At 39.3% G+C, this 26,359-nt stretch overlaps 1 protein-coding gene across 2 annotated transcripts in view; it reads right to left on the minus strand.

The window, feature by feature from the left end:
* GATAD2B (GATA zinc finger domain containing 2B) overlaps positions 1-26,359 on the minus strand; it is an 88,632-nt gene that overhangs the window by 36,674 nt on the left and 25,599 nt on the right. The window contains exon 2 of one of the 2 annotated variants that reach the window (XM_032639640.1): positions 16,408-16,449. The exons of the other annotated variant lie outside the window; for it this stretch is intronic. The gene's annotated coding sequence lies outside the window, so the exon portion shown is untranslated. The remainder of the gene's footprint in view (positions 1-16,407; positions 16,450-26,359) is intronic. 2 annotated transcript variants of the gene reach the window in all.

Here is a 26,359-nt window from a genome sequence, read left to right on the forward strand (position 1 = left end):
AAACTGTGGGCTAAGAAACACAGAAACAACACTTGATTAATTCTCAAAACATTCCTATGAAGTCCACATTATCCCTATCCTGTGAAAGAAGTAATTGAGACTTAGACTAAATAAACCTGTCTGGGACTTCCCTGGTGGCACAGTGGCTAAGAATCCACCTGCCAATGCAGGGGACACGGGTTGGAGCCCTGGTCTGGGAAGATCCCACATGCCACAGAACTAAGCCCATGCACCACAACTACTGAGCCTGCACTCTAGAGCCCTCAAGCTACAACTACTGAGCCTATGTGCCACAACTACTGAAGCCCGCGCGCCTAGAGCCCGTGCTCCACAACAAGAGAAGCCATCACGATGAGAAGCCCACGCACCGCAAGGAAGAGTAGCCCCCGTTCGCTGCAACTGTAACATTCTGTTCCATCAGTAAAGACTTTTATTCAATTATTGTCTGCCATAGGTACAACATATGAAAGTAGTAGCACACACACCAACTAAATATTTACCATATACACACTCTCATAATCAGACTAGTAAAACCAGAGGTATTTGAACTCAGTGGACTGTGAGGGTAACCACATTTTTGCACTTTGAGGAAACAAGAGCTGGAAGGTGGGCATGAAAGGGAAACAGCAGTGATTTGTAAGCTTTAGGAGAGTCTTACAAAAGTTTTTGGCTTCACAAAAATTTCTCCAGAATATCCCTCAAGGATATTCACAGCTCTGTATACTACATTACTCATAACAGAGAAGGGAGAATGTTTTAAGTAGCAGCCTAGCCAGATATTTATTCCACAAAGAGTAGGTCTAATAAAATTTCTGTAATGAAAATTCTTTACTTTAAAGGGATAAACATAACCATACCGATAAATTCTATCTCAATGGAGCTTCTGAGATTAGTAGGCTCATGCCCACTACTTGCAAATGTAAGCTGAATGAATGGCCATTTGACTTCCACCAAACTGGAAGCAAATTGTACTTCCAGGTCCTGGCAAAGATCACAGAGCAATGGTTCTGTTCTGCACATCTCCAAACTACCCTAATGCAAACCAGATAGCTGAGCTCCTTCCAAGCTATCTAATGCTTCCTACTGCCAATTATTCCCAACAATTAACTCCACACTTCCCTAGGATGGAAGCTCTCTATTTTAGTTCCCTAAAGGAACTTAAACACATACAAACCAAACTGCAAAACGAATTCCTCAAATGGGGGTAAAAGCCCTTAAGGAAAAACAAAATGGCTACAGAATATGTTAGATGCTACAAAGAGTAAAATTATCTCCGAATGTACCATTTTATTGGATCATCTTAGAAGTTGCTTCCATACAGTCCTAGAGGTAACAACCTCTGGAATTCAACATTTGATGCAACAGAAAAGACTGTGGACAAGGGCTTGAGAAGAGTATGCATCAATATGAATATCTGAGCTCTATTAACTATTTCTCATTAAAAGGAGGTTTCGATAACAGGGAACCAAGAGAGACCACCCTTATCTCTGTATAAGACAAAAAGACACAGAACAGATCATACCCTTAAATGTTTATTATATTACAATATATCTAGCAATATTATCAACCATAGGTTAGAAATAAACCTGACACAACTATAGAAGACACTGGCAGATTACTACAAATATCACTAAAGCTGTTACAAAACATCAAGCTTACAAAGAAGGAAGCTGGGATCCAAAAAAATCACATTTCACTTTTATCAACTTTCTGCTAGTCAAGACTTACTTCTACAAATTAAAGGTGCAAAACTTACATGTATGACACAGAACTTGTCTTAAGCCATTCTTAGGTAGAATATCACGGGTCCCACTTAAATTGATCTACACTGAAAACAAAGGCACATTAACCCTTTCACCCAAATCCTGATTTATTTTTCTGATATAGTATGCATCTGGTTATTGTCTTCCTTCTTCCTCTACTAACTTATAAACACTATGAAGTGAAGGATTTGTCTACTTTGTTCACTGCTATATCCCCAGTTCTGAGATAAGTTCCTGGCACTTAAAAAAAAAATCACTCAATGATTACCTGTTAAGTGAATAACTGAGCCCTTCATTTGCATGCTACTTTGGTAGTGGACAATGGAGCAAATGAGACTGAGCAAATGCTACACAATTTTAACTTCAACAGCAGAGCTGATTCATTTCTGCTATTTCAGAATTATTCAGCCTTCTTACTAGATGGAGACTTTTGATGATTATTCTCTATGTAAACATCTTCCCATTTCTAAAGCAAGAAGCCTCAACCCCCATACAATATCCCCACCCTATTCTAGGTGGTCAGCTAAGTTTTGGCTCCCCATTTTTCATTTGGGTTTGTAGGTCAAGGAGGCAAGGGGATATACCATGCAACTGCCACCCCCTGGGGTCACATTAGAGAAAATTATGTATCAGATACACATATATGGGTAATTAACACCAAGGCACCAAGAGCCCCTAAAATGATTTCTGTGACTAAGATTTAGAGTGGGAAAATAACAACACAGAGCATCAACAGAGAAGGACCTTAAGACCCTTACAGCAGGAGAGAACAGCTTCTCAGCTGGCTTCTTGCTGAATCAATTTATCATATAAATCTGATAAGCCTTCTTGCAGTATACTACCTTCCACTATTACTTACTACCTGGCCCCCTCTACTCTGCCCTCCTAACCACGTTACTCTGTCCCAATCTTCCAAAAGACAGTTTCACTTCTATATATACATATACTACTCTCCTAGACTTTCCCCTGCCACACTTCTAAGTAAATTTCTGTTCTTTACCTGATGAAACATATTGCCTATTTAATTAGTCCTATCCAAGTATTTATTCTTCCAATGTCTTGATACTGTTGCTCACTGCCCATCAAAATTAATCCCCCCCGTCCTTCCATAGTAATGGAAATACTGGCTACCTAGGTGTTCAGCTCACTACATTTCCTAGCCTCCCTTGGTGATTTGTTAGGCTAAATTCTTGCCTTGCCGATGGAATAAAGAGGAAGTGATGTGTGCTGCTTTCAGCCCAAGAACTATAAAAAGTAGGCAAACTCTTTCATGCTTTTTCCCCTTCCTGCTGGCTGCAACACAGTTTCAAGCCTGCAGACAAGGACAATACCGTAGAAGTTGATCCCCCCGATAGTGGTATCAGCATCTCTTGGGAATTTGTTGGATATACAAACTCTCGAGCCCCATTCCAAACCCATGAATCAGAAATTCTGGGGAAAGAGACTAGGGACTGTGTTTTATGTTTTAACAAGCATTCCAGGTGACTCTGATGCACGCTAAAGTATAAGAACCATTGTTCTAGGGATCAGCAGGAAAATTAGTATAAAAGAACGTGAGTTCCCGAATTACCACACAAAACAACAGAGCATCAGGAACCAATCACCTTGGGCAATTACATGAAAGAAATACTTTCTATCTTGTTTGCGCCCTTGAGTTTTTGGATCTTTGTTGCAGCTCTTAGGCATACTCTCCCAGTTCTCAAAACTTTTTGGTCTCAGGATCCCTTTAAGAGGACATTCCTAAAAATTAAGACTCCAAAGAGATTTTTTGCTTGTAGTTTATAGCTATCAATAGTCACCGTATTAGAAATTAAAACAGAATTTTAAAAATATTAGTTCATTAGGACTTCCCTGGTGGTGCAGTGGTTAAGAATCCGCCTGCCAACGCAGGGGACATGGGTTCAAGCCCTGGTCCAGGAAGACTCTCACGCCGCAGAGCAACTAATCCCACGCGCCACAACTACTGAAGCTCACGCGCCTAGAGGCTGTGCTCCACAAGAGAAGTCACCGCAATGAGAAGCCCGTGCACTGCAAGAGTAGCCCCCACTTGCTGCAACTAGAGAAAGCCTGTGCGCAGCAATGAAGACACAATGCAGACCAAAAAAAAATTTTAAAAACAAAAAAGAAAGCTGGATTCCCATGACTGCTGCTGCATTCAATCTGCTGTGATATGTTGTTTTAGTTGAAGTATATATATATATATATATATATGGAGAAAAAAATTTTTTTTAATATTTATTTATTACTTATTTGTCTGCATCAGGTCTTAGCTGAGACACGTGGGATCTTTGCTGCTGCAATGTGGGATCTTTAATTGCAGCATGAGAACTTCTTAGTTGTGGCATGTGGGATCTAGTTCCCCGACCAGGGATCAAATCCAGGCCCCCTGCATTGGGAGTGTGCAGTCTTAGCCACTGGACCACCAGGGAAGTCCCCCCAAAAATCTGGTCTTAAACAGATGAGTAGTTAGAAAAAGAAGGGCATTTTTTTAAAATTTAAAATCTTTAATGAACTCATTATTTAAAGAAACTTTTTCAGCTTTGAAATGATTTTAAACTTACAGAAAGTTGCAACAATAGTTCAGAGAAGCCCTACATACTCTTCATCCTGTTCTCCCTAATGTTAACATCTTTTTAAAAAATTATTTTTAAAATTGAAGTATTTTAAAATTAAATTTTAACTGAAGTATAGTTGTAGTGTTGACATCTTACATAACCACAGTACAACATTACTGAAACCAAGAAATGAATATTGGTTTTTCTAAAATTTCTGTTTATTTTTGGCTCTGTTGGGTCCTCGTTGCTGTGCACTGGCTTTCTCTAGTTGCAGCAAGCAGGGGCTACTCCTGTTGCAGTGCGCAGGCTTCTCACTGTGGTAGCTTCTCTTGTTGCAGAGCACGGGCTCTAGGCGCGTGGGCTTCAGTAGTTGTGGCGCACAGGCTTGGTAGTTGTGGTTCACGGGCTCTAGAGTGCAGGCTCAGTAGCTGTGGCACATGGGCTTAGCTGCTCCACAGCATGTGGGATCTTCCTGGACCAGGGATCGAACTTGTGTCCCCTGCATTGGCAGGTGGATTCCCAACCACTGTGGCACCAGAGAAGTCCCCTGAATTGCTGATACAATACTATTAGCTATTCTACAGGCCTTATGCACATTTCACTAGTTTTCCTACTAATATCCTTTTCAGACCCAGGATACAATCCACAATCCCACATAGTATTTAGTTGTCATGTCTCTTTGGTCTCCTTTAACATGTGGCAGTTTATTAGTCTTTCTTACCTTCACATTTTTGAAGAGTACTGGCCAGTTCTTTTGTAAAATATATCTCAATTTGGGTTTGCCTGATGTTTTCACATGATTAGACTGAGCCTATGTATTTTTGGCAATGTCACAAACGTGATGTTGTGGCCTTCTCAGTGTATCATATCAGGAAGTACATAATGTCAATATGTTGAACTATGGGTGATGTTAACTCTAATCACTTGACTGAGGTGGTGTCTGCCAGGTTTCTCCATTGAAAAATTATTATGGGGAAATACCGGAAGGTTATGCTAAATCCCATTTTGCATCAAACTTCCACCCACTAATTTTAACATCTATAGATAATTTTTCTTTGTTTTTAATATTTATTTATTTTTTAGCTGTGTTGGGTCTTTAGCTGTGGCACAAGGGCTCTTTTCGTTGAGGTGCGGGCTCTTCCCTTCATTGTGGTGCATGGCCTTCTCTCTAATTGTGGTGTGCAGACTTAGTTGCCCCTCGGCATGTGGGATCTTAGTTCCCTGACCAGGGATCGAACGGGCACTCCCTGCATTGCAAGACAGATTCTTAACCACTGGACCACCAGGGAAGTCCTTACAGGTAATTCTTGCCTGCAGCAATTATTACTGTAGCATTTGCCTAATGTTTCCATCATTCTTATATATTTTGAATTTTACTGGAATAAACAGCTGTCCCCTCTTCCCCATTTACTTATTCAAGTATTTATTTATAGCAGTACAGACTTGTGGATATTTATTTTATCCCATGGGTTATATAGTTCCTTACTATCATTGCTTATTTTATTCTTCAAACTGTCCCAGACTTGGTCATTGGAAGCTCCTTCAAGTTGACTCTCCATCTTTTTTTTTTTTTTTTTTTAGCATTTCATTACTTTCTGGTTACACATGATACTTCAGATTCATGTGAATTTTTTCTCTGCCCTAGTCATTTCTCCAAGGAGCTCTGGTTCCTTTTACTGGATACTGGCACCTAGAAACCAAGAACTGGTGTCATATGCGCTTGCTGCGCTACGGTGGTGTCCTCTCAGAACAAGAAATATATGTATGTGCGTACAAACACGTCCATCTCTATATCTGTATATGTGTATGTGTGCAAAAACATGTATACAGATTAAAACTCGTGAGTTCATACTGATACCAGAGAGAGGTATTCTAATACTCTTTTCAATTGGTCAGAATTGTGGACACCTTCATCTTTGATATACTCAAAGCTCAACACACGTGGGCAAAGGACTTGAATAGATATTTATCCAAAAAATATACTAATGGCCAAAAAGCACACGAAAAGATGCTCAACATCATTAGTCATTAGAGAAATACAAACCAAAACCACAATGAGATACCAATTCATACCTCCCAGGATGACTATAATCAAAAAGACAGAAAATAAGTGTTGGTGAGAATATGGAGAAAGTGTAATTCTAGTATACTGCTGGCAGGAATGGAAAGTGGGACATCTGCTTTGGAAAATGGTCTGGTAGTTCCTCAGAAAGTTAGAATTATCAAAAACATAGAATCATCATATGGCCCAGGAATTCCATTCATAGGTAAATAACTAAAAGAATGGAAAACAGGTACTCAGGACTTCCCTAGTGGCGTAGTGCTTAAGAATCCGCCTGCCAATGCAGGGGACACAGGTTCGATCCCTGGTCCGGGAAGATCTCACATGCCACAGAGCAACTAAGTCCATGTGCCACCAACTACTGAGCCTGCACTCTAGAGCCCGCGAGCCACAACTATTGAGCCCACACGCCACAACTACTGAAGCCCATGCGCCAAGAGCCCATGCTCCACAACAAGAGAAGCCACCGCAGTGAGAAGCCCACACACCACAACGAAGAGTAGCGCCCCCGTCCTCCACTCACCGCAACTAGAGAAAGCCTGCGGGCAGCAACGAAGACCCAACGCAGCCAAAAATAAACAAATAAAAAATAAATTAAAAAAAAAAACAGGTATTCAAACAAAAACCTGTACAAAATGTTCGTAGCAGTACTACTTACAATAGCAAAAAAGGTGGAAACCACCCCCAATGTTCACATGAATGTGAACTGATGAATGGATAAGCAAAATGTGGTATGTATTATTCAGGCACAAAAATGAATGAAGTACTGATACATGCTACAACATGGATGAACCTCAAAAACATGCTAAGTGAAAGAACACAGACAAAAAAAGTCACACACTGGATGGTTCCATTTATATGAAATACCCAAAATAGATAAATCCATGGAGACAGAAAGCAGACTAGTGGTTGCAAGGCCCTGGGAAATGGAGAAATGGGAAGCAACTGCTTACTGGGCACAGGTTTCCTTTTGGGGTAATGAAAATGTTCTGAAATCTGATTTACGTAATGGTTGCAGAACACTGTGAATGTACTAAATGCCACCGAATTATACAACTTAAAATAGTTAATTCTGTCACGTGAATTTTACCTACCTCAATTAAAAAAAAAAAAACCACAGTAGTTTCTAAAGATTAGTTGCAAGGTGAAATCTGAAGCCTTATCAATAAACTTCATACTGTTACTTTAAAATCCATTGTCTATCTTATACTCTGAATGGTTCTTTTACCCAAGCATGATTTTTTTACATCATGCATTGATCATCTGGAAAATTCTGGTCCACTAGGTCATGTAGATTTCAAATGCTGACACAGTTCATTATAAAATATATATTTAAAAAAAATCACATTTGTCAATACCACTAATCTCATCAGAAAAGTATTGATATTTAAGTCCTGGAAGCTGTCAAACTCATGGTTTAATTTTTATTCAAATTTTATCACTGGACACAAATATAGTCAGTTGCTTTCCCTGAAAAATTTTAAGAATATGTCTGCCAAATACCCAAATCTAAAGATCATAGTTCACTGATTATTCTTTTTTTTTTTAATTTTGTAGACTGCACCGTGCGGCATGTGGGATCTTAGTTCACTGACCAGGGATCAAACCCGTGCCCCCTGCATTGGGAGCACAGTCTTAACCACTGGACCACCAGGGAAGTCCCTAATTATTCTTTCACCAAGTAACAAGTAAAATCAATGTTCTATGAAGAAAGCAGCTAGGTAGCTTGTAACTTGATTACACTTTTCCTTGAGACAACCATTGTAGCTCAACATGTAGCAAAAGTGCTTTATAAGTCCTTCTCATTTTATCACACAAAATATTCAAAACCCATGTTCTGAAAGGCCAAGATTAAATAAAATTCATTTTTACTGCTTCATCAAGAACATTCTTAAGTGAAACTAGATTTTTTTTTTTTTTTACCTGCAAGTTTAAACTGTATGGCAATGAAGAATACAATGACTACTAGTACAGTTTGGTGCCACCACTTTGATTCATACTAAGGCATCAGAGCAGTTTTACTCACCACTGTTTTTGGATCATCAGTGCAAATGCCAACACAGGGAAAAAGGCAAAATAATGCCTTTGTATTACTATGAAATAGCTTTCATCGCAAGACTCCCTGAAAGGGTCTCAGGGATCCACAAGAGTCCACAGATCACACTTGTATTTTTCTGTGCTGGTTTCTGCTTTATAACAAAGTAAATCAGCTATACATATACATATATCCCCGAATCTCTTCCCTCTTGCGTCTCCCTCCCTCCCTATCCCGCCCCTCTAGGTGGTCACAAAGCACCGAGCTGATCTCCCTGTGCTACAAGGCTGCTTCCCACTAGCTATCGATTTTACATTTAGTAGTGTATATATGTCCATGCCACTCTCTCACTTTGTCCCAGCTTACCCTTCCCGTTCCGTACCGTGTCCTCAAGTCCATTCTCTAGTAGGTCTGCGTCTTTATTCCCATCCTGCCCCTAGGTTCTTCATAACCTTTTTTTTTTTTTTTAGATTCCATATATATGTGTTAGCATACGGTATTTGTTTTTCTCTTTCTGACTTACTTCACTCTGTATGACAGACTCTAGGTCCATCCACCTCACTACAAATAACTCAATTTCGTTTCTTTCTATGGCTGAGTAATATTCCATTGTATATATGTGCCACATCTTCTTTATCCATTCATCTGTCAATGGACACTTAGGTTGCTTCCATGTCATGGCTATTGTAAATAGAGCTGCAATGAACATTGTGGTATATAACTCTTTTTGAATTATGGTTTTCTCAGGGCATATGCCCAGTAGTGAGATTGCTGGGTCGTATGGTAGTTCTATTTGCAGTTTTTTAAGGAACCTCCATACTGTTCTCCATAGTGGCTTTATCAATCTACATTCCCACCAACAGTGCAAGAGGGTTCCCTTTTCTCCACAACCTCTCCAGCATTTATTGTTTGTAGATTGTTTGATGATGGCCATTCTGACTGGTGTGAGGTGATACTTCACTGTAGTTTTGATTTGCATTTCTCTAATGATTAGTGATGTTGAGCATCCTTTCATGTGTTTGTTGGCAATCTGTATATCTTCTTTGGAGAAATGTCTGTTTAGGTCTTTTGCCCATTTTTAGATTGGGTTGTTTGTTTTTTTGATATTGAGCTGCAAGAGCTGCTTGTAAATTTTGGAGATTAATCCTTTGTCACTTGCTTCATTTGTAAATATTTTCTCCTATTCTGAGGGTTGTCTTTTCGTCTTGTTTATGGTTTCCTTTGCTGTGCAAAAGCTTTTAAGTTTCATTAGGTCCCATTTGTTTATTTTTGTTTTTATTTCCATTTCTCTAGAAGGTGGGTCAAAAAGGTAGATCACACTTCTAATACACTTGTTAGAGTAACCTACCAATTCATACTATTTTTCAGGTTTAATGCAAACTCCTTGGCAGCAAATCTCTCCTTTGTACCTCCCTTATTACCCACTACTATGAAATGCCCCAACAGACCATGTAAGCACTGTTATTGCCTAACCAATTCCAAATGGTACTTTCTTTCACCTAACTCGTATCAGCTACGTCAACGGACCTCTTCCCACTATTCCCCAGGCTAAAGAATCCCATTCCTAAAAGCCTGAAACGATTAATTCCTTCTGGTCCATTTAAATCTAGTCTATTTTAATTACTTCCCTTTTGATTTCTAGAACTTGCTTTCTGGTTCACTTTTCTTAATAAAAAAAAAGGACTCGATTTAGAACAGGAGTCTGCAAACTTTTTCTGTAAAGGGTCAGACAGTAAATATTTTAGACTTCGTGGGCGAACTTCTCAACTCTGCTGTTGTAAGCAAAAGGGTGTGGCTGTGTTCTAGTAAAACTTTATTTATAAAACCAGGCAGTAGCTGTAGTTTCTGACTCCTGATCTAGACTCTTCCGACATATACGTCAATCAACCCAGTGTAACTCAGAAGATGCCAAAAGTTTAAAAAGGATATAGTTACAGACTGACTAAAGAAACTAACAGGAACACTGAAAACAGTATACACAAACCCAATAGATAGGAATATTAGTAATAGCTGCTAACACTCAAAGAGGTCTTATTATTTGCTAAGCACTGTGCTAAAGTGCTTCACAATGCATTACTTCATTTAAGCCCTTTAAAGGAGGGCTTTAATAATTTAAATAATTCTCCTTTTACAGAAGAGAAAACAGAAACAGATAAGGTCTCATAGTTCGTAAGTAGCTAAGCCTGACTCAAACACAGGTCTTTCTTATTGCACAGCCCATGTTCCTAATCATCAGACTATGCTGTCTATATTGTCGTTTTTTAAAAAATAATCCTTTTTTAAAAATAGATTTATTTATTTATTTATGGCTGTGTTGGGTCTTCATTGCCTGGCTTTCTCTAGTTGCAGCAAGCGGGGACTGCTCTTCGTTGCGGTGTGTGGGCTTCTCATTGTGGTGGCTTCTCTCATTGCAGAGCACAGGCTCTAGGCGCACAGGCTTCAGTATTTGTGGCTTGCGGGCTCTAGAGCGCAGCCTCAGTAGTTATGGTGCACGGGATTAGTTGCTCCGCAGCATGTGGGATCTTCCCGGACCACGGCTCAAACCCGTGTCCCCTGCGTTGGCTGGAGGATTCTTAACCACTGCGCCACCATGGAAGCCCCCTATTTTTAGTTTTTTAATCTAAACTGCTAAGGCAGTAATTCAAAATAAAAACAGACTCTCACTGTTTCAACAGTCTCTTCTATTTCACTGAGTTTACTGCACAAACCTTGGCTCACATCCTTGAATGGAAGAGCCTAGGTGACCTTGCCTTAGATGACACACCGTTCTGTTTAATACACACCAAGGATCATAAAGGCTCCTATGCTTAAATGAGACAAGTTAGGATGTGCTGCCTAAAAAGCTCATGAATAGGAGGTAAGCAGCCCTCTCCCACTATCACCTTATAAAAAATCAGCACAAATATATTATCTTATTATACTAATATATTTTATAATAATATATATTATAAAGAATTATAATAAATCAGCAGAAAAGTTCTGATATGTATCAAAGGAAAGCTGCCAGACATTATTTAAAATATTAGAATGGGGAGATCAGCTCGGTGCTTTGTGACCACCTAGAGGGGTGGGATAGGGAGGGTGGGAGGGAGACGAAAGAGGGAGGAGATATGGGGATATCTGTATATGTATAGCTGATTCACTTTGTTATAAAGCAGAAACTAACACACCATTGTAAAGCAATTACACTCCAATAAAGATGCTAAAAAAATATATAAAACATTAGAATGAAGGAGGCAGAGGTGGTTAAAGGGCATATTTTTCACATATCCTTCAAAACTACTCTTCAGTCACTCCTAAACAGTAACTAGGGCCTATGGGAATTAAGAAACAAAAAAAAATCTGTCCATTGATAGAATGTGCTAACTTATGCCTCACTGATTTTAACTACCTAACCGTAGATTATCCTTACTAATCTGCTTCCAGGTACAAAGAGAAAAGTTAAAAGTAAAAGACTGCAAAAGATTTCTGAAACCTATCAGTCGAATAAGCAAGCATCCTATAGACAGAATTAAAACATAACAATACTATACATATGCACCTGCAAAATGACTGGTTCCCATGGAGGTCATTACAAATAATATTCGGTTGGCCAAAAAGTGCCTTCAGTTTTAAAGTGAAAATAAAAGACACATTTTTCATTTTCACCGAGAACTTTACTGAACAATGTATTCACCCTTTTGTTCCACTACCTTCTGCCATTTTTCAGGCAACTTCATAGTTCTATCTTCCCAAAACTTTTTTTTTCAATTTTTGGCTGCATTGGGTCTTTGTTGCTGTGCGTGGGCTTTCTCTAGTTGCGGCGTGTGGGGGCTACTCTTCTGTGTGGTGCATGGGTTTCTCATTGCGGTGGCTTCTCTTTTTGCAGAGCATGGGCTCTAGGCACGGGCTTCAGTAGTTGTGTCTTGTGGGCTCAGTAGTTGTGGCTTGTGGGCTCAGTAGTTGTGGCGCACAGGCTTACTTGCTCTGAGACATGTGAGATCTTCCTGGACCAGGAATCGAACCTGTGTCCCCTGCACTGGCTGCCAGATTCTTAACCACTGCACCACCAACCAAGTCCCCCAAAACTTTTCATCTTTTTGAGCAAAGAACTGTTCCAGGTGCCTTTTACAGTCTTCCAGGGAAGTGAATTTTTTTCCATTAAGAGAATTTTGTAGGGAATTCCCTGGTGGCACAGTGGTTAAGAATCCACTGGTTAAGCCAGTGGTTAAGCCAATGCAGGGGACACGGGTTCGAGCCCTGGTCCGGGAAGATCCCACATGACACAGAGCAACTAAGCCCATGCACCACAACTACTGAGCCTGCACTCTAGAGCCCGCAAGCCACAACTACTGAGGCTGCGTGCCACAACTACTGAAGCCCGCATGCCTAGAGCCTGTGCTCTGCAACAAGAGAAGCCACCACAATGAGAAGCCTGTGCACCACAATGAAGAGTAGCCCCCACTCGCCGCAACTAGAGAAAGCCCACGCAGCAAAGAAGACCTAACGCAGCCAAAAATAAATAAATAATTTTTTTTTTAAAAAGAGAGAGAATTTTGTAAAGACTAAAATAAATGGAAATCCAAAGGTGCAATGTCTGGTAAATACAGTGGATGAATCCGAACCTCCCAGCCAAGCTGTAACAGTTTTTGCCTGGTCATCAAAGAAACATGTGGTCTTGCATTATCTTGATGGAAGGTTATGTGTTTTCTGTTGACTAATTCCGGACACTTTTTGTCGAGTCCTGCTTTCAGTTTGTCTAACTGGGAGCAGTACTTGTTGAAATTAATCGCTGGGTTTTCCGGAAGGAGCTCATAATAGAGGACTCCCTTCCAATCCCACCATATACACACCATCACCTTCTTTGGATGAAGACCAGCCTTTGGTGTGGTTGGTGGTGGTTCCTTTCACTTGCCCCACGATCTCTTCTGTTCCACATTCTTGTACAGTATCCACTTTTCATCGCCCATCACAAATTGTTTTAAAAATGGAACATTTTCATTACGTTTAAGTAGAGAATCGCATGTGGAAATACGGTCAAGAAAGTTTTTTTTCACTTAACTTATGTGGAATCCAAACACCAAAGCAATTAACATAACCAAGCTGGTGCAAATGACTTTCAACGCTTGATTTGGATATTTTGAGTATGTCGGCTATCTCCCGCGTGGTATAAAGTTGATTGTTCTCAATTAATATCTCGATTTGATCACTGTCAACTTCAACTGGTCTATCCGACTGTGGAACATCGTCCAGCAATAAGTCTCCAGTACGAAACTTCGCAAACCATTTTTGACACATTCGATCAGTCACAGCACCTCTCCATACACTGCACAAATCTATTTTTGCATTTCAGTTGCATTTTTACCTTTCTTGAAATAATAAAGCATAATATACTAAAAATGTTACTTTTTTCTTCCATTTTCAACATTACAATGGCTACACAAAAATTCACCCATTTTGATGTCTTTTTTTAAATTTACGCTGATATGACAGCTGTCACATACAATCTAACAAAACTGTTTTGAATGAAGTTGAAGACAACTAAGTGCTACTAGAGCCATCTTACGGAAAAAACTGAGCGAACCTTTTGGCCAACCCAATAGTATAAGAGGATAATATCAACTCAAAAAGGTAATTATTACTTCCAAGAACTAGGGAATCACACAACTTGGAATGAATCTTTATCTAGCCTTTAGGTTTGAGCTAGGCTGGTCTCTGCTGCTGTTTTGTCTTTAGTATTCAACTGACAGGGGAAAAAATCTCCCTTAATCAAAATGGACATTTGGAAGAGTGAGATCCAGCTACTTGTGGTGGGGAAATAACTGGGGGCAGCCTAGGGAATAAGCAGGCCAGCCACTCTTCTAAGTCCCAACCAGCAACCCTTAAAGAAAGTACAACTTCATATGCACCTCCTCACACTTGCATCAACACTCACATATCAAAGAGAAAAATATACACAGTATATTCAAAGATTGTTGCTTGTGAAAACATGGCAAGAACACAAATTCATGGGCCATAACATAAAGAGTCAAAAAGACTGAATTAAGGAACTTCCTCTTGACTGCAACATGACAAACCTTATTATAGGATAAACTAGTTCAAAAGTTCTCTCTTACTCTAAACTCTCCCTACCCACTTACTGCACATCAGCATCATTACTCCAAATAGACAGGAGCAAAAATAAACTTACATAAAATGACTGTAACAGTATGACCTTCTTTTATTCACTAACACACTTTATTTCACATTTCCACTTAACACAAGAGCTGTTTCATATATACGTTAACACACCTAAGAAGCACATAAAGAGAAATTAAGAAACTAGCAAAAAAGGCACCATGGTAAATTAGTGGTAAATTGAAATACAATTTCTAAATGAGCTCTTAACGATCAATTAAAGATACAATCACTCCAAATGAATCCCAAAATCGTAACACTTGCAATGTCTGGAAGCTTAAATCTTTCATTTTTCCTTCCTTTCACATGCTGTTTGACCTTCCCTTTGAACAATCCTAACTCTGCAGCAGATGGCAGGGGGAGACTACTGCATTTCTGTAATACACAAAATAAAACAAAAACAAGAAATAAAGAGAAAAGAGGGAGAGGACTCAAAGGAATAGCTAATAGATAGTATTTGCTCTATTACCTGGTCTTTTGCTTCTCCTTAAGAGCTCCTCCCCCAGGACTTCCCTGGTGGTGCAGTGGTGAAGAATCCACCTGCCAATGCAGGGGACACAGGTTCGATCCCTGGTCCAGGAAGATCCCACATGCCACAAAGCAACTAAGCCCGTGAGCCACAACTACTGAGCCTGCGCTCTAGAGCCTGCGAGCCACAACTACTGAAGCCCACGGGCCTAGAGCCCGTGCTCCGCATCTAGAGAAGCCACTGCAATGAGAAGCCCGCGCACCGCAACAAAGAGTAGCCCCCACTTGCTGCAACCAGAGAAAGCCCATGTGCAGCAATGAAGACCCAACACAACCATAAATAAATAAATAAATAAATTTCTAAAAGAAAAAAAAAAAAGAGCACCTCCCCCCTCACCCCGTACCCTTGGCAATCCTGAATGATTAGAAACAGTCTGGAAAAAAAGAAAAAAGTATCTAACAAATTATAGCTATTAAATTCAGGAGGCATTTCTCTTCTAGTCACCCCTCTTCCTCAAGCACACACACCTCCGAATCGGGGCAGGAAGAAGAGACTCAGAACAAACTGCTTCACCTCCCAGAAGAGTTATTACTACACTTCACTAGGAACAAGGTTACTACCACCTGGACAGAGAAGCCCTGTCTCATTTTGCCACAACAGAAATATGTGGTTTTTTGTTTTGTTTTTTTTTTAAATAAAGACAGGAAGGAAAAAAGTGTGTGTATGTATATACATCAAAAGGGTATTTTTCTTGCCCTCCCCGTTCCTTGTCCATCAGCACAAGTAAGCAGAGATGACGCAGACTTCCTTATATAATAGCCTGTGATTTCCTAGACTGCAGGCTTTTCCCTTTGTGTTCTGTACACACTTACACATGCGAGTGCGCGCACATTCTCATCGCTTTGCAGCCCCTGGCACGATGCCAGCACTCAGTCAGCTGGTTGACTCCATTCACAGAGCAGCATCGGAGCTGACACGGGAAGGGGGGTGGGTAGTGAGGATAAGGGGGAGCTAGAACCATCACTGCTACAGACAAAAGAAATTTAAAAAAAGAAAAAGAAGACCTTAGCATAACATTCCTCTCACAGCTTCAGCTTGAAGAAAACTAGAATCCAGAGACCATTATAGCAAAAGGATGAAGTAGAAGGGTTGAGGATCCAAACCAAAAGGAGCTTTGTATGAGAAACAATTATCCTGCAACAAATTTTTAAAAGCAACAGTACTTATTACTTCAACCCCATCAGAAACCTCAGCGTATCACCTTTTACACATAGTGAGGAAAAGGCTGTGAAGAACTGAGTTTCTGCTTTTAGAAAAAGAAAAAATGGGCGGGGGGTGGGGCGGGCAAGACAGTTAAATGTACTTACAGGTATACATTTTTCTGCTCCCTCCTTTAGCTGCCAGGAAAGCTGGAGACAAGAAAGGGGAGGAAACAGAAAAAGGAGGAAAAAAAGGAATAAGAGATGGGTTTAGGTTTGTTTGTTTTGTTTTTTAGGGGGGTTCCCTTTCTCTCTTCTGTCGTAAGAGAAGCTCTTTCTATTGCACAGGGGAGGCCTCATACGTGCCAGCCCCCCTGGGAGACCTGCACAAACCCGGTCTCCAAGCGGGCACTGCCCTGCCAATCACATGGCGTACTGTTATATTAAACAAAAGAAACAGGGGGATGCTTACTTTTACCCATGATGCCTAGCGGGGGCAGGAGCGGGGTGGGGGGGATAAAAACCAGCTGTAGCCGGTTTATAACCTCAGGACATGGAATTATCTCTTAATTTTTAAAAGTCATTTGTGGTACAAAAGTCAGTCTCCCCACCCTAACTATCACCCCCATTATTCTGGACTAGTGCCAAACTTTGCCTTCATTCATGAGAGCTAGTTTCCTCTCAAATCATGATGCTTTAACTGTTTAGTTTCCAAAGCCAACATCCAAGACAGGAAATCACAGCATCAATACCAAACCCCAAATTACCAAAAAATGAAGACATATTGGCAACCAATCTCCTTTTCTTTATCCCTTATTGCCAGTGCTAGGGAACAGACACTGATAAGACACTAGATAAATTCACTAAAGATTTTTTTCCTGAAGCTGTCTCACAGGTAGTTAGCTTATTTAGCCCTATCAATTCACACCACTCAGGGCAGTTGAATCCACATCTAACAAAAATCATATAGCAAGGTTTCACAGCGAAGTAGTCATAACAGTACATGCAAACTATAAAAATGGCTTACGGGGCTTCCCTGGTGGCGCAGTGGTTGGGAGTCCGCCTGCCGATGCAGGGGACACGGGTTCGTGCCCCGGTCTGGGAGGATCCCACATGCCGCGGAGCGGCTGGGCCCGTGAGCCATGGCCGCTGGGCCTGCGCGTCCGGAGCCTGTCCTCCGCAACGGGAGAGGCCACAACAGTGAGAGGCCCGCGTAACGCATAAAAAAAAAAAAAAAAAAAAAAAATGGCTTAGGCCCTTGTAATATATATTTTACAACAATTTCTCCTAATTAACATTTTTTTTGTTTCAGAACAAATGTCTCCAATCACTTTATAAGGAGTTTGTATTTCCCAAGAGTACTGATTAAGGGTCAGAAAGCGGTGGGAAAGAAATCCAAGACAACCAAAGAGGAGGTAAGGCAGTGTAACTGTTTTGGCAGTCTACTAGCTGGAGGACCTTTACTCTAGGATCTCTGCAAGAAAATAATTCTTTATAAACAGTAACAGGGAATGATGGGGGCAGAGGAGAGATTTCCTTACTTTTCAATTGATACCTCTTATCAATATATCACCCAAATACCTGCCTCATTTGGGCCTCTGAAACTCAAATCATAACTGTACTATTCCATCAGAATCTCTCACAAGGGACTTCCTTGGTGGTCCAGTGGGTAAGACTCCGTGCTCCCAATGCAGGGGGCCCGGGTTCGATCCCTGGTCAGGGAACTAGATCCCACATGCATGCCGCAACTAAGAAGTCCGCATGCCGCAACTAAGACTAAACAAACATGTTTAAAATGCCTTAAAAAAAAAGAATCTCCTACAAAACTCTTGTTTTGCCCAAATATTTAAGCTTCTGGAGTCAAGAGAAAAATAATTGACACCCTACCCAAAGATACTAATTTGTAAATAAAAGTTTTCCTGAGCAATCTAATATTAACTTCAATTTTCAGAAAAGGAATACTGAGCTAAATCTGAAATAGGTTGTATTGATCACTGGCATAAGACATTCAATAATTTACAAACTACAAAGGAAAACCCTACATCTACATCTACACCAAGCTAAGCTTCAAGTGGTTGATGTTGTACCACCTCAGTCACAATAAGCTGTACTTAATAGGAGCCCATCAGAGGTCTCCAGATCTAGATACTATCATTTTAGGACATAAAGGAAAACATGATGTCTGTGATAAATGCAGGAAAGAAAATAATCAATTTTTCTCTTAACACATTTCCACAAGAGACCAACTATGAATTTCAAACTGAAGTTCACTAGTTTCATGTTTAATCAGGGTAGGGAAGACTGTCCATCTTTTAACAATCATTCAGAGGTCATGCCCATTTAAATCCATACATTTGACTGCATTTAAACATTGGTCAGCCCGTGTGCCACAACTAGAGAGCCCGCATGCTGCAACGAAAGATCCTGCATGCTGCAGTGAAGACCCTGTATGCCGCCACAACTAAGACCTGACGCAGCCAAATAAACAAATAAATATTAAAATAAATAAAATTTTTAAAAAACACTGGTTATCAGTGTTTAAGATAACATAAAAGGCTTAGATACAGTTAAGCTGTCGGGAGTGATTACCTTTAGCAAAGAGTTAATTCTCCTCATCCAGCACAACACAGGCACTAGTCCCCTCCACCAGGAAGCCTACACAACCCACTGAAACAACCTTAGCCACTGGAGACAGACATCAAAAACAACGGGAACTACGAAAGTGCAGCCTGCAAAAAGGAGACCCCAAACACAGTAAGATAAGCAAAATGAGAAGACAGAAAAACACACAGCAGATGAAGGAGCAAGATAAAAACCCACCAGACCTAACAAATGAAGAGGAAATAGGCAATCTACCTGAAAAAGAATTCAGAATAATGATAGTAAGGATGATCCGAAATCTTGGAAGTAGAATGGACAAAATGCAAGAAACAGTTAACAAGGACCTACAAGAACTAAAGACGAAACAAGCAACGATGAACAATGCAATAAATGAAATTAAAATCACTCTAGATAGGATCAATAGCAGAATAACTGAGGCAGAAGAACGGATAAGTGACCTGGAAGATAAAGTAGTGGAAATAACTACTGCAGAGCAGAATAAAGAAAAACGAATGAAAAGAACTGAGGATAGTCTCAGAGACCTCTGGGACAACATGAAACGCACCAACATTCGAATTATAGGGGTTCCAGAAGAAGAAGAGAAAAAGAAAGGGACTGAGAAAATATTTGAAGAGATTATAGTTGAAAACTTCCCTAATATGGGAAAGGAAATAGTTAATCAAGTCCAGGAAGCACAGAGGGTCCCATACAAGATAAATACAAGGAGAAACACGCCAAGACACATATTAATCAAACTGTCAAAAATTAAATACAAAGAAAGCATATTAAAAGCAGCAAGGGAAAAACAACAAATAACACACAAGGGAATCCCCATAAGGTTAACAGCTGATCTCTCAGCAGAAACCCTACAAGCCAGAAGGGAGTGGCAGGACATACTGAAAGTGCTGAAGGAGAATAGCCTGCAACCAAGACTACTCTACCCAGCAAGGATCTCATTCACATTTGATGGAGAAATTAAAACCTTTACAGACAAGCAAAAGCTGAGAGAGTTCAGCACCACCAAACCAGCTTTACAACAAATGCTAAAGGAACTTCTCTAGACACGAAACACAAGAGAAGGAAATGACCTATAGTAGCGAACCCAAAACAATATATAAAATGGAAATAGGAACATACATATCGATAATTACCTTAAATGTAAATGGACTAAATGCTCCCACCAAAAGACACAGATTGGCTGAATGGATACAAAAACAAGACCCTTATATATGCTGTCTACAAGAGACCCACTTCAGAACTAGAGACACATACAGACTGAAAGTAAGGGGATGGAAAAAGATATTCCATGCAAATGGAAACCAAAAGAAAGCTGGAGTAGCAATTCTCATATCAGACAAAATAGACTTTAAAATAAGGACTATTAAAAGGGACAAAGAAGGACACTACATAATGATCAAGGGATCGATCCAAGAAGAAGATATAACAATTGTAAATATTTATGCACCCAACATAGGAGCACCTCAATACATAAGGCAAATACTAACAACCATAAAAGGGGAGATCAACAGTAACACATTCATAGTAGGGGACTTTAACACCCCACTTTCACCCATGGACAGATCATCCAAAATGAAAATAAATAAGGAAACACAAGCTTTAAATGATACATTAAACAAGATGGACTTAATTGATATTTATAGGACACTCCATCCAAAAACAACAGAATACACATTTTTCTCAAGTGCTCATGGAACATTCTCCAGGATAGATCATATCTTGGGTCACAAATCAAGCCTTGGTAAATTTAAGAAAACTGAAATTGTATCAAGTATCTTTTCCGACCACAACGCCATGAGACTAGATATCAATTACAGGAAAAGATCTTTAAAAAATACAAACACATGGAGGCTAAACAATACACTACTTAATAATGAAGTGATCACTGAAGAAATCAAAGAGGAAATAAAAAAATACCTAGAAACAAATGACAATGGAGACACAACGACCCAAAACCTATGGGATGCAGCAAAAGCAGTTCTAAGGGGGAAGTTTATAGCAATACAAGCCCACCTTAAGAAGCAGGAAACATCTCGAATAAACAACCTAACCTTGCACCTCAAGCAATTAGAGAAAGAAGAACAAAAAAACCCCAAAGCTAGCAGAAGGAAAGAAATCATAAAAATCAGATCAGAAATAAATGAAAAAGAAATGAAGGAAACAATAGCAAAGATCAATAAAACTAAAAGCTGGTTCTTTGAGAAGATAAACAAAATAGATAAACCACTAGCCAGACTCATCAAGAAAAAAAGGGAGAAGACTCAAATCAATAGAATTAGAAATGAAAAAGGAGAAGTAACAACTGACACTGCAGAAATAAAAAAAATCATGAGAGATTACTACAAGCAACTCTATGCCAATAAAATGGACAATCTGGAAGAAATGGACAAATTCTTAGAAATGCACAACCTGCCAAGACTGAATCAGGAAGAAATAGAAAATATGAACAGACCAATCACAAGCACTGAAATTGAAACTGTGATTAAAAACCTTCCAACAAACAAAAGCCCAGGACCAGATGGCTTCACAGGTGAATTCTATCAAACGTTTAGAGAAGAGCTAACACCTATCCTTCTCAAACTCTTCCAAAATATAGCAGAGGGAGAAACACTCCCAAATTCCTTCTACGAAGCCACCATCACCTTGATACCAAAACCAGACAAGGATGTGACAAAGAAAGAAAACTACAGGCCAATATCACTGATGAACATAGATGCAAAAATCCTCAACAAAATACTAGCAAACAGAATCCAACAGCACATTAAAAGGATCATACACCATGATCAAGTGGGGTTTATTCCAGGAATGCAAGGATTCTTCAATATACGCAAATCTATCAATGTGATAAACCATATTAACAAATTGAAGGAGAAAAACCATATGATCATCTCAATAGATGCAGAGAAAGCTTTCGACAAAATTCAACACCCATTTATGATAAAAACCCTCCAGAAAGTAGGCATAGAGGGAACTTTCCTCAACATAATAAAAGCCATATATGACAAGCCCACAGCAAACATCATCCTCAATGGTGAAAAACTGAAAGCATTTCCACTAAGATCAGGAACAAGACAAGGTTGCCCACTCTCACCACTCTTATTCAACATAGTTTTGGAAGTTTTAGCCACAGCAATCAGAGAAGAAAAGGAAATAAAAGGAATCCAAATCGGAAAAGAAGAAGTAAAGCTGTCACTGTTTGCAGATGACATGATACTATACATAGAGAATCCTAAAGATGCTACCAGAAAACTACTAGAGCTAATCAATGAATTTGGTAAAGTAGCAGGATACAAAATTAATGCACAGAAATCTCTGGCATTCCTATATACTAATGATGAAAAATCTGAAAGTGAAATCAAGAAAACACTCCCATTTACCATTGCAACAAAAAGAATAAAATATCTAGGAATAAACCTACCTAAGGATACGAAAGACCTGTATGCAGAAAATTATAAGACACTGATGAAAGAAATTAAAGATGATACAAATAGATGGAGAGATATACCATGTTCTTGGATGGGAAGAATCAACATTGTGAAAATGACTCTACTACCCAAAGCAATCTACAGATTCAATGCAATCCCTATCAAACTACCACTGGCATTTTTCACAGAACTAGAACAAAAAATTTCGCAATTTGTATGGAAACACAAAAGACCCCGAATAGCCAAAGCAATCTTGAGAACGAAAAAAGGAGCTGGAGGAATAAGGCTCCCTGACTTTAGACTATATTACAAAGCAACAGTAATCAAGACAGTATGGTACTGGCACAAAAACAGAAAGATAGATCAGTGGAACAGGATAGAAAGCCCAGAGATAAACCCACGCACATATGGACACCTTATCTTTGATAAAGGAGGCAGGAATGTACAGTGGAGAAAGGACAGCCTCTTCAATAAATGGTGCTGGGAAAACTGGACAGGTACATGTAAAAGTATGAGATTAGATCACTCCCTAACACCATACACAAAAATAAGCTCAAAATGGATTAAAGACCTAAATGTAAGGCCAGAAACTATCAAACTCTTAGAAGAAAACATAGGAAGAACACTCTATGACATAAATCACAGCAAGATCCTTTCTGACCCACCTCCTAGAGTAATGGAAATAAAAACAAAAATAAACAAATGGGACCTAATGAAACTTCAAAGCTTTTGCACAGCAAAGGAAACCATAACCAAGACCAAAAGACAACCCTCAGAATGGGAGAAAACATTTGCAAATGAAGCAACTGACAAAGGATTAATCTCCAAAATTTACAAGCAGCTCATGCAGCTCAATAACAAAAAAACAAACAACCCCATCCAAAAATGGGCAGAAGACCTAAATAGACATTTCTCCAAAGAAGATATACAGAATGCCAACAAACACATGAAAGAATGCTCAACATCATTAATCATTAGAGAAATGCAAATCAAAACTACAATGAGATATCATCTCACACCAGTCAGAATGGCCATCATCAAAAAATCTAGAAACAATAAATGCTGGAGAGGGTGTGGAGAAAAGGGGACACTCTTGCACTGCTGGTGGGAATGTGAATTGGTTCAGCCACTGTGGAGAACAGTATGGAGGTTCCTTAAAAAACTACAAATAGAATTACCATATGACCCAGCAATCCCACTACTTGGCATATACCCTGAGAAAACCAAAATTCAAAAAGAGTCAGGTACCAAAATGTTCATTGCAGCTCTATTTACAATAGCCAGGACATGGAAACAACCTAAGCGCCCATTATCGGATGAATGGATAAAGAAGATGTGGCACATATACACAATGGAATATTACTCAGCCTTAAAAAGAAATGAAATTGAGCTATTTGTAATGAGATGGATAGACCTAGAGTCTGTCATACAGAGTGAAGTAAGTCAGAAAGAAAAAGACAAATACCGTATGCTAACACATATATATAGAATTTAAGGGAAAAAAATGTCATGAAGAACCTAGGGGTAAGATAGGAATAAAGACGCAGACCTACTGGAGAACGGACTTGAGGGTATGGGGAGGGGGAGGGGTGAGTTTTGACAGGGCGAGAGAGAGTCATGGACATATACACACTAACAAACGTAGTAAGGTAGATAGCTGGGGGGAAGCAGCCACAAGGCACAGGGATATTAGCTCGGTGCTTTGTGACAGCCTGGAAGGGTGGGATGGGGAGAGTGGGAGGGAGGGAGACGCAAGAGGGAAGACATATGGGAACATATGTATATGTATAGCTGATTCACTTTGTTATAAAGCAGAAACTAACACACCATTGTAAAGCAATTATACCCCAATAAAGATGTTTAAAAAAAAAAAAAAAAAAAAAGAGTTAATTCTCCAACACTATACAGGCTAAGACAGTATACTATGTTAACTACAATGCCTGCCTTTATATTAAACTGATTAGTAGTCCAGAGGTACCAGAGATGCTCTCAAACCAACAGGTATTCTTCTTCAGATCCTCAAAAATTAACAACTATCTGGTAGCCAGTGACCCTGCTCTTTTCGGCTAAATCATCATCATCCAAAACCAAAGGTATTTAATTGTGTAAGCTGAAAACTTTAAATTTAGAAATACTCCTTGGTAAATGTTATCCAAGTTGTGATGCTCTGAAGAATATCAAATTCTTTAAGAAAAAGAAAAGATCTAACATTCACTGAGCATTTAACACACTAAATATTTATTTAATCCACGCAACAAACCAGAAAAGTGAGGTCCTTTCCCCGTTTTATAGATATGGAAACTAACTTGGTAAAATTAAGAAATTTGAATGAAGTCGGTCATTCAGCTAACTCATTCAGTAGATGCTGGCTCCAATGTCCACACTTGGTCCACTACAGCATGATGACTTCAGCATTTCTTGGCCAAAACTCAAGAGCCCAGTTCACTATGCTTGCTGTGCCAATCTCCATTCTATGCCACTGGACTAAAGAAATTATCAGCCAAATACAACTGAAGTAAAAAATACAAACTCTTTGATTTCTAATCCTAGAAAATTTCATCCAGGACTTCTTCTGAAAGGCTAATAAACATATACAATCTAGATATGTACAAAAGACATCAATAGATAAACATCTGGGAAGGTCAAATTATAAAGGGTAATAATCATCGTGAGGAAAAAGGTGATTATCTATCAGGAAACAGGATTCAAATTAATTATAACTAAAAGCTGGAAGGTACTCCTAAAAGACAAATATGAACTTCAGAGAATCAAATACTTTTTTAAAAACCTCAGCAATATCAGAAACAAATTTACAAAAACTATTTAGTTCCCCATCTCTGCTCTTCACAAATTTTATAAGTAATTTGCTAAATTTTTTGTGCCAGTTTTTTTTTTTTTTTGGCGGTACACGGGCCTCTCACTGTTGTGGCCTCTCCCGTTGCAGAGCACAGGCTCCGGACGCGCAGGCTCAGCGGCCATGGCTCACGGGCCTAGCGGCTCGGCGGCTTGTGGGATCTTCCCAGACTGGGGCACAAACCTGTGTCCCCTGCATCGGCAGGCGGACTCTCAACCACTGTGCCACCAGGGAAGCCCTGTGCCAGTTTTGATATAATATCCTTGGGCTCAGAGAACAAATGGATCAAAATTAGAACCACTGCTAAGGTTAAAAAATAAGATCTAGTTTTTCTTTTTTTACCCCCGCCCACCATAAAAATCTATTTTTTTAAAAAAGCCAACTTAAAAATTTTAACATACACCTAAGATTATTTTGTATAAAATCCACAAGCTATTTATTGGTGTCAAAAGCAAACAAAAAAACAAAACAAACAAAAACCCCCCAAAACCAAGCTAAAGTTAAAAATCCCAAGCTAAAAACCCAAGCTGCATAGCTGTTAGTCCTCTCCTGCAAACTCCTTATAGTTCTGTTTTCAGCGGGTCTAGTCTATTTGGAGAAATCAGCTCATGATTTTGAAATTACTACTATTACAGTAACAATCAGATCAAAGAAGAGTAGAACCCCATTCATATGATCAATAAGCTTCCATTTTTTCATTAAGTGTAGATAAGCTCAACTAATCAAAATGAGAAGTTAATTCTTAAGGCATGGGAGTTCTTCTCCACATATTTAGAAACAGTACATGCAATCAAGCAGTACTACAAAGAAAACCATTTTGCTGTCCCAAGCTTGATGCACAAATTGGGAATTACTTCCAGAATAATGCACTGATTTAGTCTTTAAAAACAGGTGATTCATGCTCATTAGGTAAAACAGAATAATTCCTATTTTAATGGGGAAAAATATCAGTCTTCAATTACTTCAGAGTTATAAATTAGTGATTGATGATACTGAAGTATCTACCACTAATTGGGAGGATGCATTTATTAAAAATTTGGTTAAAGCAAATAAAAACTAACTACACTGATACAGCAGAATATGGACTGGGTCTTACACAGGTACTAAAGAAAATGAGAACAAGATTTCCTGTTCTGAGATAGTATCTAAATTAAGGAGTACTGTTTTTTTTTTTTCAAAGTAGTATTCCTCAATGTGTTCCGTCCTGGGTTTATAGGAAATA

The sequence above is a fragment of the Phocoena sinus genome, chromosome 1 (assembly GCF_008692025.1).
Source record: "Phocoena sinus isolate mPhoSin1 chromosome 1, mPhoSin1.pri, whole genome shotgun sequence".
Lineage (NCBI taxonomy): Eukaryota > Metazoa > Chordata > Mammalia > Artiodactyla > Phocoenidae > Phocoena > Phocoena sinus.